Source organism: Podarcis gaigeae (genome assembly GCF_964106915.1).
Source record: "Podarcis gaigeae genome assembly, chromosome: 2".
NCBI lineage: Eukaryota > Metazoa > Chordata > Lepidosauria > Squamata > Lacertidae > Podarcis > Podarcis gaigeae.
The window spans coordinates 71,650,315-71,668,471 of NC_139679.1; the positions used below are offsets into that span (position 1 = coordinate 71,650,315).

General features: G+C 44.4%; 1 long non-coding RNA gene across 1 annotated transcript; it reads left to right on the forward strand.

The window, feature by feature from the left end:
- Positions 1-13,162: 13,162 nt before the first annotated feature.
- On the forward strand, positions 13,163-17,750 carry LOC310834087. Its single transcript, XR_014559089.1, has 4 exons — positions 13,163-13,194; positions 14,359-14,495; positions 16,888-17,078; positions 17,338-17,750. It is a non-coding gene; the product is annotated as an uncharacterized lncRNA (long non-coding RNA).
- The last annotated feature ends 407 nt before the right edge of the window (positions 17,751-18,157 follow it).

Here is an 18,157-nt window from a genome sequence, read left to right on the forward strand (position 1 = left end):
GTGGAAGCTGTGTTCTAACAAGCAGCACCCTGCTGCTGTGCTGCTTAAACAAGACATCAAACATTGTTATCATCAGCCTTGGCTTCCCCAGGTTTCATCTCCCTGCCGTATTTCTCTATTGCACTGGGGCTAATTTGGGAGAACTGCTGTGTTTGATGGGGAAAGCTTTGCTCGAAATCAAAGTTTGGTTCAAAATTGGAACAGTCTTGCTGTGCTCGTAGTTCATACACTAGGTCTGTCTGCAGCAAGTAAAATGAGCAAGAAAGGGTTGACTGACATGTTTGAACTGCGGCCTGGAAAAGGTGTCGGAGCTCAGTGGTTGAGCACATCCTTGGTACACAGAAGAGCTCTTGTTCAGTCCTCAGTAAAAAGAATTTCAGATATGTGGGCTGCAAACTATTTCTCTTGTCACCCTAGAGAGCTGCTGCCAGTCAGAGCAGGCTGCACTAGGCCAGATGAATCCACTGAGTATAATGTGGTTTCTTCTGTTTGATAACAGCACACATAGGGCTGTATATGATGCTGGTCCTACTCAGAGCAGACCCATTGAAAATAATGGCCCTGACTGACTTGGGACCAAGTCCTCTGAGCAGAACTTAGTTGGGAACAACCCATAATTTGTAAGTATTCCCAGATGGAGTTCTTGTGTCTTTCTGATTCATTGAAGGGTTGTTGCCTGTCAGATAAACATTACTGATCTGAAGAAGAATGTCAGTATGATGAAACAAGTCCTTCTAATGACTACCTCATTGCCTTGTGTTACCTTCTTTGACTTAACCTAACAAACAAACAAACAAACAAACAAACAAACAAACAAACAAACAAACTACAGTAGCTAAAAATGGAGAGCCATGGCTGTGTTCCAAAAGAGCCTCTTAGTTTGCCAAGTTAATTCCTTTTTTAAAAAAATATTTTTTATTAACAGGCCAATCACATCACATTATCCAAATCACATTAGTTCCAAATTATACAGCCAAATTTTAAATTTTGTTGGGGGTACCCATACATCAAGCTCTGAACGAGTCCAAACATCACTTATATTGCTGCTTTAATTAAACAGTTCTATCCAGTTCAAGGGACGCGGGTGGCGCTGTGGGTAAAAGCCTCAGTGCCTAGGGCTTGCCGATTGAAAGGTCGGTGGTTCGAATCCCCGCGGCGGGGTACGCTTCCGCTGCTCGGTCCCAGCGCCTGCCAACCTAGCAGTTCGAAAGCACCCCTGGGTGCAAGTAGATAAATAGGGACCGCTTACTGGCGGGAAGGTAAACGGCGTTTCCGTGTGCTGCGCTGGCTCGCCAGATGCAGCTTTGTCACGCTGGCCACGTGACCCGGAAGTGTCTCCGGACAGCGCTGGCCCCCGGCCTCTTGAGTGAGATGGGCGCACCAACCCCAGAGTCTGTCAAGACTGGCCTGTATGGGCAGGGGTACCTTTACCTTTACCTTTTTTATCCAGTTCAATCCAGATAGTCCTTTATTACTTTCTTCATCTTCTTGTTATTATTGCCAAGTTAATTCCTATCACCTTTTGTCTCAGTCACACCAGTTGTCCTATTTACCTCACCTGAGTTTCTCCATCCTGTTTTCTAGACCTTTCTGCACCACCTAGTTTTCCCAGTTAGGTACAGGTTGCCCTTGGCTTGTTCCTTTCAACTTAGTGCTCAACTCTTTTCTGTAGAATGCAGACAATTTGACGCAGCTTGATGTAGCCCTCATTTTGCTGCAACTTGCTCCTTCCTGTAAATGCTGGTTTCAAACCAGCTATCCCTTCCTTGCTGGCTTCCCAGACAGATAGAAATAATGCAGTCTCGTCTGCTAGCATCTGAAGCATTTGTGTCAGGCACCTTTACCTTCCTGAGCTCCCTGGCATATGAAGTGTGGCTGGACTGCAAATTACTGTAGCTACAGCACACTCCAGTCTATTTTCTGCCATTGCAGCACCTCTAAAAAACAGTGTCTTTTTAAAAAACAGTTTTTGTTCCATGTGAAGAAGCTGGAAAGTGCTTCATGCAGCCTGTTAAATACTTGTCCTTGTTTATAAGTGCATCTCCCACAGAACTGTCACCATCTTCCCTAAAAAGGTCTCCTGTGCCTTTAAGGCCTGACTGATGGTGAAAAATTCAACTGCTGCTTTCCCTTCCAATGTCGTTCTATGACTAGAAAGCTCCACCTGTTTAGTTTCTTGCAGACATGCAACTATGAGAAGCACAGAGGGGTTTGGCATGTGCAGATGTAACACATGGGCAGCCATGGTGTTATGTACTGAGCTGAATCCTAGAAAAATAGGATCTAGAATGAAGCAGTCTGATTGGTCCGCAGGAGCCACCCAATCCAGCTCCATGTGGAAGTGAATCCGCGACCTGATTGGCCTGCAGGAGCAGCCCAGAATTAGCCAATCACACGGGGCCCATTGTGTAAATAATGTATATATAGCTAGACATTTTGGGGAAAGTTTCATTCATTGCTACTATGAGCTGAATAAAGAGCATGAAATTCACACTCGACTGCGAGTACATTTCATATGGCTACATGTGTATGTATTTCTCCAACTCATGTGTGAGCACATCACAGGTAAGTGCTGAATCTTCAGAACTAAGAGCAAACCTTTCCATGGGACCCAGTAGTGGGAAGCAAAAGTGCCTCTATGAAATGCACCTTTAGTCTTCTTTGTGGCAAAATGAATAAACGGAACTGAAGCTTAACATTTGCTTGTTAGCCTTCGAATCATTCTTACCGCTTTTCTTTGTGTCCTTTGTATTCTTTCAGGGCCTTCTACACAATGAGACCAGCAGAACTAGGTACCGTAGTTTGCAATCCTCTCTAATATGAACATAAGTTGTCATTGTCTGGTTAAGGGCCCTGATAATCTTTGTCTCTGCTACAGCATTCTGGGAACTCGCGTTCAGTTCATTTTTCAAAATGACCTCTGAGCCCGCATTTTGTGTGCCTACATGCCTAACCTCGCTTTTGCTTCGCTAAAATAGAAATCAAAGAAGCCTTATTGCCGCTGAGTGGATAGAAACCTTTCCAAAGAAGAGCTCCTCCATATGTGCCTCCTACAAGTAGGTTTCCTTTTGTCTGAAGTATTGTCTGCTGTTTCTCCCAGAGAAGTTGCTTTAAGATTATATACAACCACTCTGGATTTAGCTGCTCTGGCTGTGGGCGCGGAGCTGAATGGGACTATGTGTCACTTTAAATGGTAAACACAGTGGCCCAGTTTACAGGTAATGCTGAGCTAACTCATGGCTTAGCATGAGCAAGCAAATGTGTAGGCTGCCAGAGAAGATATTGTGTCCCCTTGACTCCTTCCCAGCTGTTTTGCTGTTTGGATTTTGCTGTGTTCCACTGGAACCCAGCCTTGTGGCTTATGTGGGATATCTAGCCTCATATAACCAACATGCTTAAGTCTGATTAATGCAGGAAGGGGTTAAGACCACAGAGTAAGCTGTCCAGCCAGGCTTAGCTCACCTTAGGACGGACTAGGTAATCAAGCCTTTGTTCCCCTCAAGTCTACCTTGTTAGTGTAATGTGAACAATGGGTTAAATTACACAGTGCTTAGTCTTGAGGAGCACATTCACTATTTAGTTGGAAGAAACTCCAGTGAAAATCCTCGTTATTACATATTTTTACATGGCTGTTTATTTGTATATATTTTAAAATTTTACATATGGATGTTTTATGATAGCCTATATTTGTAATGCCTAATAAAGGTTTGGAGTACATCCCCCGCCCCCATGTCTGAATGCTCTGAGGTAAGAGTGTCAGGTGCACTGAGTTACCATAGCAACACCAACAAGGTTAAGTGTATGACTTGTTGAGTCATTCAGTCTCCCATTGGTTCAGAAAATATGCCTATGTGTAGAGATGGATATAATAGTCTCTAGGGTATTACTTTCATTAGGTCTGGTCTATGTCCTATCGCAAATGCTGATGCTATCCTGTTTGATGTCAGGGTCTAGGAGCAGGAAATCTCTGGAGACCCTGCTGGGACTCCACATAGTTTGCTGATATGTCACACAGGTTGAGGTGTGGTGAACTACCAAGTGACAAGTCACCAACATACCTGAGAAGCTCAGTGTATGAGGAGGTCTAAGCTGGTTGCTCTAGACCACATGGTTTTCACAAGCTACTCTTGAGTTCCTATACCAATAATTTAGAAACTTTCACTACTGTAACTATGTCAAGTTTTACTGCCTGTGCAACTTTTTCTGAACGCTGTTTGGAAAAGCACATGAAACTGACCTTTAGAGACTTTGTAAGTAAACTATTTTTAACGTACCAAATATGTGGACTTTATCTATGCTAGGGAAAGAGGGAAACTTTGGAAGGATCTGGAAGGGTATATTTCAAAGGTCTAACAGACTGGTATTTCTATGCTTTACTTTGCTTTAGTGATTTTAAATCTCTGCTGGGGTTCTCTCAACAAAGAGTACTTGCCCCAAACTTGCATCTTGGCATCCAGAAATTCTCCTTTTATACTTGTTTTTCCTTGCCACTAACATTTTAGCTCTCTCCAGACAAACCACAAGCTGCTATCATGGTTTGTCCTATGGTTTACAGCTCATGGTTTGTGTGGAAGAGCTAAACCATGAGCCTGACTTTTGACAACTTGCTAAGCCAAACCATGACTTAGCACAGGGTATCACCAAAACAACTTGGGAGGAGCAAAGCAGTTCTGATCTCCTCTCTGAGAGCCTCTGCATCTATTTACCTTAAAAAAATATAGTTCTTGAAACATGCAGAACTTGCCAAGAAAAGCTGCAGTGCCCTCAGTAAATAGAAGCTTTCAACTGGAAGGAGCAAGGCTTGCATCATGTTACTCACTTAGAGCTACCAGCCCCACCCTATAGAGGTTTTGGTTGGAGGGCTCTTACCCAGTGGAGTTTGCATATACTGCCACAGCCCCACCCACTTCACTGAAGGCCAGGAAGCAATATTGTCTCCCTAGACCAAAGCTTCTCCCTTGTGCCCAAGGCTCCTGGCAAGATCTGTGAAAAATTTGTTGCTGCTATGTGCTTCATCGTTAAATTTTCCCTCTGCTGCTAGTTTATGATGGGTTTCTTATCCATCACCTTAAAACAAGAGGAAACGGCACTAAACAGGCAGACAAGGGCAGATAGCAATTTGTATAATATTTGCATACTGGGAGATGATTCTTATAAAATGCATCTCAAGTAGCAAGGAAGACTGTGACCAGGTGACTCCATATGCCCATTCTGTCCAGTGCCCAGGTGCTAACTTGATGGGCAACTTTGATGCCCCTCCTGCTCTCCAATCTTCAGGTTCTTTAAAGCAGACTTGAACCCAACAGCCCTTCCAAGAAACAAAGATAATAGGGCTACCCTAACCCCTTTACTAATTCAGTGAAAGCTCCAGCTTCCCCCTTCCTCCACCTGAGTCATCTAATATGACTGGCTGATAGGCAGAACTGCTCTTTCAAGGTTTTTCAAAGAGGTGGAAAAGCATTTGAAAAACATAGCTTTGCAAAAGGCAGGGCCTTCTCTAGGTTTGCTTATTGTTGTTGTTGGTTTTAAAAAGACACCTTGGCTTCATCTTTTGGCAACCTCACTGTGAGGAGTTCAGCCCTGAAGGAGGCATGCTCATCCATCTCCAGCATGACCTTTGAAGAGTTTGTGTGGGGAGACACAAAATGCATATTTTGGCAACGTGTTCTAGACCCCGGAAAGGAGAATGTTATGTAATGTTAAAGTAACATTCTCCAGCAATCTTCCACAAAGTGAAAGTAGGAAGCCACTTTAATAATTTCTCTTTCAAAGCCTTTCTACATGGGACTGGGAGATGGCAACTGCAGAACTCAGAAATCCCTCGGAGTTTCCTCAGAGATGCTAGGTCACCATTCTGCCTTGGAGCCTGGATTTTGCCCAGGGCTGCATTTGTGGCTGGCCACCGAGACTCACTCAAGCGTTGATGCTGCTTAATGTTCTGAATCTTGGTTTATTCATCTCGTACCTCCTTCCAGCATTTGCAGTACTTTGCAAATGTGAACCATTCTGAAAGGCACATTGAAGAAGAACACATGTGCCTAGCAGGCTGCCCCTGGCTGCAGAGCCAATTGCACCACACTAAGCTTTCCTTGATATGCCAGAGTGCTTCTTCATCCAAAGAGCCCTCACTAATTCCTGGTATGCTGGGACCTGGTCAAAAAAGAGGGCTGGTTCTGGGCCGATGGTTAATTGGTTTAAGTCAGCAGTACACATGGAAAGGAAGCAGTGGAAGTCAATGCAGAAACACAGGAAGTTGCCTTACGCCAAGCCCATTTCTCCACTTAGCTCTCTATTGTCTACACTGAGTGGCAGCAGCTCACCAGGATTTCAGACTCCAAGCCCTACCTGGAGATGCTGGGATCTCTTGCATGCAAAGCCTGTGCTCTACCAGGTTTTGACAACCTTCCCAATGATCAGTCAAGGTTGTCAAAAGGACCTGTGGAAGATGAAGGAATCATGTTGGGATCGCCCAGCCCAGCCCGTGTCCAGGCCTGCATCCCCATTTGCTGAAACTGGGATGCAGGCCAGGATCCGGCTCCTGACAGGAGGTGTTGGCTTATGGCCACACCACCTACCAGGAAGGAGCTCTGATCAGTGGCGTAGCGTGGGCGGTGCAGGTGGGCCGGCCACACCAGGCGCAACATCTGGGGGTTAGGGTTAGGGGCACAAATCCACAGGTTAGGGGGCGCAAATCCACGGGTTAGGGGGCACAAATTACTTGCCTTGCCCCGGGTGCTGACAACCCACGCTACGCCACTGGCTCTGATGCTAGGATCTGATGCTAGGATTCCCTCACTGGAGTCCCGGTGAAGCCTCTGCCATCCCACAACACCACCACACCAAAAGGAGTGAGGGGACTTGCAGCAAATCCACTGCCCCAAACCAGATGCCCACAGGCACAGCCCAACATCATAGAATACTTTTTGCCTTTTCTCTCTGCCTTTTCTCTTTTCCTCACTCTCGCTCTCCTTCCTTCTCAGTGTGTCTTTTTCTCAAACTGCAGCTTCTGTGTCTCACAAAGCAAGTCATAGAATTGCATGTCCAATCTCGTTCACCATCCATTCCACACAGCCACCCCAATCATCCACTACCTCAAGCAGCGCCTCTACCAACCACGCATACGTAAATGAATCACACTCAACAAGATTACAACCCACATATAAAGGGTCACTGCCAAGCATGCACATATAAGATACACTCCTGATCTGAAGTAGTAATGGACCCATGCTCCACTCCCACTGTGTTGAACCAAAAGCAGACTGCAAACTCCATCTTGGTGGTCAAGATAATCCCACAATTGAGCTCATATATGTTTATATTCACTTGCTTTGATATAAGCTAATTGGCTTATATAAGGCTGATCGCCGAAGAATTGATGCTTTTGAATTATGGTGCTGGAGGAAACTCTTGAGAGTTTCCTCCAGCAAGTTTCCTCTGCAAGAAGATCAAACCTATCCATTCTTAAGGAAATCGGCCCTGAGTGCTCACTGGAAGGACAGATCATGAAGCTGAGGCTCCAATACTTTGGCCACCTCATGAGAAGAGAAGATTTCCTGGAAAAGACCCTGCTGTTGGGAAAGATGGAAGGCACAAGGAGAAAGGGACGACAGAGGACGAGATGGTTGGATAGTGTTCTCAAAGCTACCAGCATGAGTTTGACCAAACTACGGGAGGCAGTGGAAGACAGAAGTGCCTGGCATGATCTGGTCCATGGGATCACGAAGAGTTGGACACGACTAAACGACTAAACAACAACAACAACAACAGGTGTTATCCCTATCTGTGGGCTTGGGATGTTGGGCTCTGAGCCCAGAAAGTGGAACTATCTGTACAATTTGGGTATTTTCCACCTATGCCCTCATCTGTTCAGGTGAAATGACATGTGCTGCTTTGTGTATAAAGAATGTATGCATGTTTGCTTGGGCGCAAACAAGCCATCTCCTTGCTGCGGTGTCCGTCCCATGTCTGCAAAAGCAAGGAGAACTGGCAGACTGCTTTACTGTAAGTCTACATGTTTTGAAATAAAGCACTAGAAGTGGCCATTCTGATGTCTTGGGCATCCTTATTTGATATCCCTGCATCCAACCATCCCAATGAGCCTTCTGTTTGGCCTATGGTTCAGGACACCCATTGGACCATCTAATACTCTGCTCCCATCTCTTACCTGAGAGGGGCCCAGATCTATAACCGAGCAGGCGCTCAGGCCGGAAGGTATAGATCTATTTCCATCCACTCTTAGCTACAGAATCATAACATGCATAGTATTGCACAACCTCAATACATGATGAAGGAACAACCAGAACTGGTAGCAGACAGAAACATCAACCACACACTCAAGTTGGGGTATTATATAGGATTATATTACATTGCTACATGTTTAACAAATATTGTACAATGGCTAAATAAAGGAGAAATGACACCTGTTCAAATATTTATTCAAAATCATGACAAAATGCCTCTTTAAAATCTACCTTGGGCATACGATGAAACACATTAAGAGATAAATCATTTAATAAAACCCAGTTTATTTAATTGGCATGACAAATATGAGACAATGGAACGAATATAAGAAAACCTTCTCACCTGGTGTGTAGCATCGTCAATCATTTCTAAATAATGTTAATTTTCAGCTCCCTGGCAACATAGAATTGAGGCCTGAGTATAATATTACCACAATATGTGGTATAACAAAAAAAGAGTCAATATTCCAGCTAAGAAGCTTTCTGATTAAAAATACTAATGAAAAAGCAGAATTAGAGCTGAAATGAAAAGTTAATCACAAAGGAAGAAGTGTGTGTGCAATCAATACTTGATTTAGTTGATAAAAGAAATTTATTTAAACATAAATGGCAAAGAAAGAAAGAAAGAAAGAAAGAAAGAAAGAAAGAAAGAAAGAACATAATATATTCAGAATCTAATCCCATATCTGTTGACAAAAATACAGTGGTACCTCGGTTTTTGAGTGTCTTGGAAGCCAAACGTTTCGGAACCTGAATGCTGAAAACCGGGAAGTAATTGCTTCCATTTTTGAATGTGCCTCAGAAGTGTTTTTCAGTTTTTCCAATTGAACTTGCAGCCAGCCCTTTGTGCTTTGGTTTTTAAACATTTCGGAAATTGAAAGGTCTTCCGGAACGGATTATGTTTGAGAACCGAGGTACCACTGTATATCCAAATTTTAGCAAAATGTGCTGGACATGGGGAGAGGCAAATATTGCACATTATGTATACATATGGTGGACATTGTGGAACGATCAAAAGCTACACACACACACACACACACGCACAGAGTGTTTTTTTTCCTGGGGACGCATAACCCTAAACATTTTGTGAATCTTCGTACTTTTGTCCATTTACTATATATATTTTCCCCGATTTGAACTATAAAATGGTGGTTTTCTTGAGTCAAAATGAGAGTACCCCTAAACATTTTTAAAGAAAAAAAGTAGTGTTTGTGTGTGTGTGTGTGTGTGTGTGTGTGTGTGTAGGACATTACAGGAAAATCCTTGCAGAGCTACAATTCCCAACACCCTTTACAAACTACAGTTCCCAGGATTCTTTGAGGCATGAGGTATTTTAAATGGATGGTGTATTTTAAATGGATGGTGTGTACATTCTCTTTGACAGGCTTGCATCTCACCACTGCTAGTCTTATTAAGCTCTGACTGCCTGACTTTAAGAAGTGCAGGAGCCTGTAAAATAATTATCCTACTAAACTCATTAACTTTCTCTTGTCATTGCTGCAATGAATAATGCACCAAGCCCCTTATGCAAAATGCATGCTCAGAACATTACAATTAAAAATCCATAAGTATTTAAAAGCTTAGAAATGGACAGGAGTGGTCATCTCCATCAATATTCCAGCCCTATTACACAATCTGTGCTAAGGACATGTTTCACAAAATGCTCCTATTTATGACTCCTGGGATGGCTGCTACATTCTTCCATCACACCTGTCAGCAGGGAAGCACTGCAAGAAAGCATTCATCAGCACTTCTCTGTGATGAGTAAGCAAAAAGCCCAAACTAGATACAGCAGATGTTCTACGCTGCGCCAGGGCCAGCTCACAACATTTGGACCCCAATGACACAGATCCCACAGCGTGTAGCTATCCCAGTTTGATCCCCTCACCCTGCTCTCTCTCTTGGAATCGATGGTGCCTCTGCGCCTACAGAGCCGGAAAAACCTAAGGATCTAAGAGAGTGGCTATTTGGGAATGGGAATGAAAAGAAATGCTGCTGCTAGATGTCCTTGCAAACCTGTGCTCAAGCAAAGCAGGCAAGATGGAATGGAGAATGGTGAATGAAAAAGTAGATTGCACCCAGCAAGACAAGAGTAGGCAGAAAGTTCCACTAGTGCACAAAGAGATGGAGGGTTTCAACAATGTCCATATTTGGTGTGTGTGTAGAATGACAATGCCCAGTTTAATGCCCCAAACCCACCATATTTGTAGCTGCAGTCCTAAATGTCCTTCAAGACCCACAGAACACAAAGAAACTTACTTTTGATCTGAGTAAACTTACTGTGTTACAGTTATACTTTTAATTTCTCTTTCCCAACCCTAGCCCATCACATCCTTTGGATGAGCATGGAGAATGTTAGAAGCATGACAACCTAACCATGCTCTTCTGCCAGTGTTGTGGGCCCCATTCTGACATGCATCAAGTGGAATGGAAGATCACACACTAGTGCGGCGTGCATGTGGGTATTGGAAGTTTGTGGCTACAGTCAGTTATGTGATATCTCCTCCTCTGCACCCACAACCCCAATAATCACCTTGTATAGGAGGAGGAAGCCAGTTATACAGGTTGATCGATTACGAAGGATTTTTTGGGACTGGGATATTAGTGTGCTTGACTGTGGTGTTAAGTAATGCAATGCAGTGGTGGAGCTTCATGCTCCGGCACCGGGGGGCGGGGAGCAGGTGGGGACGGGGCTGGCGCGCATCCTGGGGGCGTGGCGCCTCGCCCGTAGGGGCATGGCGCCCAGCGCGGGCAGGGGCCAGCCGCGATGGCACCCCGCCAGGATCACGCTGCCAGGGGTGGTGCGCTCCCCCCGCACGCCTCTTCCTCCGCCAGTGATGCAATGAGGCCTTTTAGTAAGGATACCCTTATCATTTTAAATCTCAATATGTTCTAATCCAATAACACCCAGCACATATTCCTATAGCTTGCCATGAACACTAGCAAGTTCTGAGTTTTCATTTTCAAAAGACAAACTTTGAAAGAACTGCCTGAGGTAAGTAATGGGGAAGAAGAAAAATCAAGAATAGAAAAAGATCTCCAAAACATACACAAGTGTTCAGAGAGAGAGAGAGAGAGATATTAATAAAGTCTGTTCCACTGAAAACAAGCAAAATCATATTGAGTAGGTGACTGTCTGTCTATCTATCTTCCCACCCATCTATCTATATGTTAAAAAGCTTTGTTATGATAGTGTATCACGGCTCACAGATGGTAACATTTTTGATAAATGTTACACAAAGTGCTGAACAGCTAAATTGATCTGCTAAATCTGCATACGTGTTGTATTCATTAATTTTTTTAAGAGTGAGACCCACACTAAAAACCTGCACTGGGACCATCATCATCTACTTCCTCTGCTCTTCTTTGGCATTTATTGCCGACATTCTCCCCCCAATAAAATAAAATAAAAGATAACAGAATGAGGATTTGACAGACACTACCAGTTCAGGCTGCCTCTGCTAGCTGAGAGTGGGCTGGCACCAGCATCTTATGAGTCACTTCCTCTGCTCTCCCAGTAATCAGTCCCGCCCACCTGCTCAGCACCCCAACATTGCCAAGACTTCCCACATTGCAATCTCTGCCAACTTTTGCCCTGAATCTCTCGACTCAGGTGAGGGAAGATGTTCACACTAGCTTCCTCCTCCCTTGTCATTTGCATACTACATTCAATATGCACAACCTGTAATTCTTGAGGAGGGAATTTTTAGAGGCTGGTTAATAAATATCCTATATTGGCACCTGCACTCCTTCTGTTAGGAGAATTCCTGGGTGATGCCATCACCTGTAAAACAGCAAAGTCTAATGAGGAAGACTTCATCTAGCACCCTCGTGTATGGTTTACCCATACCATCACCAGGTATAATATTTGAAGACAAACGTGGGAAAATATCAGCCCCTCTATGGTGCAACTGCTGGATTGGACTGGCTAGTTGAATCTGGTCCCTAGACATCAATATGGGATCAGGTAAGCCTGTTTTTATATGCCTGTTGTCTTTGTCCATGGAGTTTTCTTGACAGGGATAGTGGAGTGGCTTGCCAGTTCCTGCTCCAGGTGGATCACGTTTGGTCAAAACTCTCCACTTTTTTTGGAATTATGGTGATGGAGGAGACTCTTGAGAGTCCCATGGACTGCAAGAAGATCAAACCTCTCCATTCTTAAGGAAATCAGCCCTGAGTGCTCACTGGAAGGACATATCCTGAAGCTGAGACTCCAATACTTTGGCCACCTCATGAGAAGAGAAGACTCCCTGGAAAAGACCCTGATGTTGGCAAAAATGGAGGGCACAAGGAGAAGGGGATGACAGAGGATGAGATGGTTGGACAGTGTTCTCGAAGCTACCAGCATAAGTTTGACCAAACTACGGGAGGCAGTGGAAGACAGGAGTGCCTGGCGTGCTCTGGTCCATGGGGTCACGAAGAGTCGGACACGACTAAATGACTAAACAACAACAAGCCAGTTTTTTAAAATGCAGTCAAACCCAGATCAAAACATGCAGGTTTATTGCACCAATATGTTGGGTTTATGGTTTGCCATATGCCAAAGAGAGAAAAATTAGAACTCAAGAAATCAAAATCAAAATACTTGCCTTAACACCATATGCTGGTATTTACTGATTGCATAATAACTCCTGGAGGTCTATGGCAAAGAGCAGTGAGAAATCAAAGCCCCACTCTGCCCTTTTGGCAGAAAGTGCAGTTTCAGGAGTTCAGAGTACAGCTTTTGCTGCTGCTTCTAGACTTAAAAATATAATAAAATACCTTGACGCAACCTTGACTGTATTCTGGATGGAAAATTAGCCTGGGAACTTGCCTAGGGGTGCATAAAGTGATGCAACAGCATAGAACAAAGGCGAAGGGGGAATGCACGTTGTTCTGCTGGAGTTCTAGAAGCTCAAAGAGGGAAGTTTCTCCCTCTTTGCCCGGACGCAAGATCATGGGATGACTTGGAGATGTAAAAAGAACTATTACGTATCAAAGGCATAATAGAGGGCTTCCATATCAGCTGTCACCACCTTAGACACAACTGTTTTTTAACAGGCATGTTCAATTGTACATATATTTTTTTGGGAGATCCAATGCAAAAGAGACCATGGATTATATGTCCATCTCGTGGCTGGACTGCAGTGGCCAGAGTCCTCTAGTCTGTATTGTTTAACTCAGGGGTAGGCAATGTTCCAGATGTTGCTGGACTACAGCTCCCATCATCCCTGACCATTGGCTCTGCTGCCTGGGGCTGATGGGAACTGGCATCCAACAACATCTGGAAGGCACATGTTTGCTCCCCCTGGTCTAATTAGTAGCAGCTTTCCAGCAGAGCTCTTTCTAGTCACCTGCCCTCTGGGCCTTTTCATTGGAGCTGCCAGAGACTGAGCCAAGGATCTCCTGCATGAATTCTGCCAGGGTCCTTTCATGTGCCAGCCCATGTGGATGGGGGAAAGGAGATTTCAGCAGGTGCAGATTGCCCTACAGTGATGAGAAAAACAGCGTAGGCTCAAATTGCTTCTTTCGCACCATTATTAATAGACACAGGAGTTCCTGTGCATCTGGACACCTTAAGAATGTGTGAATCAGCCCAGGGTCTACAGCATTTGGACCTGTAAATCTTAATTATAAACGTTGCTCTATGCTGGGGAAAGCTTGTAGTCCAGCTCAAGTCCTTGTTTCCTATCCACAGGATAGGTCGATTAATAACTTCCAGGAATAGTCGAGTAAAAATAATTGGGACAGTCTGGAGAGCGGACTGTGTTTGGTTCTGGAAGGGAAATGGTAAAGTTCTCTAAAAGCCTTCAGAACTTTAAAGTGGGATATTTAGTTTATGAACTGGAAAAAGCCCTTGTTCATTTCCCTTGCCAATGTGCTGCTGGAAATATTTATAGGTATCATGGATGAAGAATCAGGAAAACAATGAGCACAAGCTTCTCATTTATAACCATTCTGCATGGCCTAATTAAGAAACATTAAACATTTAAACACCAGCCCACTTGATTGGAGGCTGTCATTAAAAAAAAAAATTTACGAAGTATGATCTTTGAGCATGCAATTTGAACCTTACTACCCCCCCCCCCCCCCGATTTCTGATACTTCTAAATTCATGATAATCCTGCCCCTGCTTCAGGTGAGATGGCTAATCCGTGATGCTCCAAGGATATTGCCCGTTTTGAAGAATGCTGGGACTGAGTCACCTTCATGAGACCCCTTGACACAAAGAATTTCAATGGGCCTATACAAAATTTGAGGATATAACTGGGTCAGGTATACGGAACTATATTTTTCAAGACCTATGTTATTTTTATGATTGCAAGCTGTTATAAAACGTTTTAAACATTGTTTTAATGTTGTTACCTACCCTGGGACCTTATGATGAAGGGTAGGTAATAAATAAAATGGTAGCAGCAGCAACAATGAAGTATCTGTCTAATACGCAGAAGATTTTAACAACCTGACTGTAGTGGAAATAAAACTAATCGCTTCCTGCTTCTTCCTGCCTGTACCAAAGCCAAGCATTACATACCAGTGCTGCCTTTTGCCTAACCTGATAGGAGTCCTAGTGGCATTCTTCTGTGGTTCATCCTTGCGGCTTCCCCAGTGCGCTGCTTGCATTACAATGCCTCATCCATTACAATTGCTCAGGACCACAATACCTCCAGGACTGCCTCTGCCCATATGAACCAACCCAGACCTGCAATCATCATGCGAGGTTTTTCTTTGTGTGCTTCCTCCCTGAGAGGTCTGGAGGGTGGCGACACAAGCATGGGCATTCATCGGCAGTGACTCGCTGCTTGTGGAATGCTCTCCCCAGGGAGGCTCACCCAACACCTTTGTTACATACCTTTTGGTACCTGTCAAAAACTTCTCCCAGGCCTTTGGCTAATTAAACAATCTACTCTGTGTGTGTGGAAGTTACTGTTTTCATTTGTCACCCTAGTATGTATTTTTGTGGGTGGGGGTTTATATTGTAAACAGTCCTGTGATCCTCAGGTGAAGGGCAGTATAGAAATTTAATTTAAAATATATATATGATATAGTTGTTTTTCCTTCCAATTACTCATACCACAGTTGTCTTCGATACCTGCCCACTTACTCTGTGACACTGCTATGCACTGCTTAGAGGATCAGTCTAGTCTTCACCTAGATCCCCATCCTGGTTTCCTTCTCTGTACTCAGGCCTTTTCCACACTTCCAGTCTCATAGGCTCCACTCGCATTCCCTGCTTGCCACCTTTTCTCCTGAGGAATGATGTTTGATCATCACGGCATCCAACAAAAAGTCAGCAGGGCTGTTCTCCTCTCACAGCTTTCGGCTGCTATGTGCTGGTTTCATCCCTGTGCCTCTGATCCTCCCCCACTAGCCACATCTGAATGCTCTCCACATACCTTCACCTTTGTGGTTAGTGTTGGAATTCAGTAAGACTTTAATTGGACCAGCTTCAAATTGCCCTCCTCTGCCAGAGACCTTAAGATTTTAAACTCTCATATTTCTGGACTGAATATAAAGCAATCCATTGGAGGGCCAACCAAGCCCTGCCCAATCAGAGAGGTTCTTTAAAATAATAATAATAATAAATCAGTTACCAGTGGGGGAGAAATTCAATTCAGTTCACATTTAAAGGCAAATTTACAAAATCAGTACCTTTCAAAACAATCCATGAACTGAAACAGCTATCCTTCAAAATTTGTATTTCTCTGAATTTGCAATGCAGTTCTCCAGCCAAGCAATGTGTATAACAATGTATATACTAGGGCAAAGTATGCATATAAATGTGTATACTAGTGAAGAGGACATACAAAACTACATTATTGGGGAAAATGACTGAAGAGGCATCTTTTGCCCTGGCATTCACGCTAGGTCAGTGCAGGAAAAGTTAGCCTTGTATCAGGACATCAGTCTTCAGTCTGATTCCTGTTGTGGGCTCAGGAAAAGAGCTTACAAGGTTTTGGCAGTACACAGAGCAGTGGCAGGCAGGCAGGCAGATGATGAGAGTGACTAGTGCAGGGTCTCTAGCCCAGAAGCCAAATGCTTAGGAGCAGGTGGCCAAAGAATCCAAGCTCAAAGGCCTTTGGCACAAGGATTTCTCTGGGTCAAATATCAGTCTTCCTGGTCCCTCCCCAAGTCATGTGTCCTTTGAGCCCTTGAAATGCATGCCTTATCCCTAAGTTAGCTGATCAAAATGTTCATGGCCATTCTGATTACAGTGGTACCTCTGGATGCAAACGAGATCCGTTCTGGAGCCCTGTTCGCATCCTGAAGCAAACGCAACCCGCGTCTGCGCGGGTCGCAATTTGCCGCTTCTGTGCATGCGTGTGACATCATTTTGAGTGTCTGCGCATGCGTGAGCGGCGAAACCCAGAAGTAATGCGTTCCGTTACTTCCGGGTCGCTGCAGAGCACAACCCAAAAACGTTCAACCTGAAGCAACTTTAACTGTACCAGGGTTTAGAGAAGCGCATGCGGAAAAGAATGCACGTTGATGGAGTCAAGTAACATTTATTTCGGAGGGATAGGAGAGGAATGGTGTGTCTTGTTTCACAAATGAGAGGTGACACTTCACGTATAGAGGAAGAGAACTAATCTATATCTTGGAGGCAAAGCTTCTCTCTGTTCCCTTGACTCCTTTCTTCAACTACAGCATCCTTCTCTTATTTCAGCATATCTTAACTGCACAGTGGCCTTTGCCAATATGCCTTCGAGGTACCATGGAACTGTTGAGAAAGTGTTAGAAGAACAGGATGCATAGCTAATTAAAGTGAATCCCAGGCTTGTTCACCAACTCCCCCACCAGTTTTGATGGGTCAAGGAGCCAGTGGTTAGTTTTCAAAAATATCCATCACCACATCAGGTATGTCTAGCCATGTCTAAATAACACAAAGGGCACCTCTTGACTGTCCTACCTTGTAAAGGTGGGAGTACTTTTGCCTCTTCTTTAACAACAGGGAAGAGGTGTGCGTGTGTGTGTGTGTCTCCTCCCATGTGTCAGTGTGATTGGATGCTGACCACAACAGTGCAATATTTCTTATCATCCCTCATGTTGTGGGACCATTCTGCCTCAGACTGCTGGATCCTGTCCTAACCAAAGTGGTCTTCTTCCTTGCTCTCAGGGGGAAACCATGCAGAAGACGAGGGGCACATCCTCAGTTTGTTGGCATTCCAAAATAGTCAAGGGCAGAAGCTGTGGGTCCACCAGTTTTGCCGCCATCAACGGAAGCTGGTCCAACAAAAGTAGCTGCTTTTCTTAAGAAGCAACTGTTGCATGCATGGACGTGCAACCTAGAAGGGCAACATCTGCTAAAGCATCAGATCACTGGATCAGACAGTGGGATAACCAATTTTGAACATTGACTTCAAAGACTGATTTCTGTAATTAAAAGCTAGGAGGCTTCTTCTTTCAATTTGGGGGGCGTGCATGGCGGGCGGGGGAAGCTGGAAGACGGCGTGGCGGCTGCGCTCTGTAATTACGGCTCAGAGATGATTTCTCTAAGGACTCAAAATTAAAACCCATCTCTCATTTGAAGCTGACATGCACCATCAGCTGCATCTTCAGTATAACATCTCTGCCTCGCCCGTTGCTTAAAGGCCTTGTTGGGACGGCATGTTGCTATTTGGAGCGGTGGGTGCTCCAGCTGCTCCATTGTGCTGGGAGATGGCCATCACCCTTGGATCTGATCTGAAAGCAGCTGCTTGCGTTTCAGAGCCCCGCTAGAGCACATCACGTAGCCCAGCTTGGGCATAATCACAAGGAGGTGCTATTTTTAAATGTGCAGTTGATCATTCATAGTGTGAGGTTTGTTTCCCTGGGCAGCAGAAATGGGGGGAGGGGGAGAGATGATATCTGGACCAGCCAATTAACTTAACGAAGCTGGTGGAGTTGGTTTTGAGCAACCTCAAGGGAACTAACAAAAAAAGAAGTCAATAACTGGT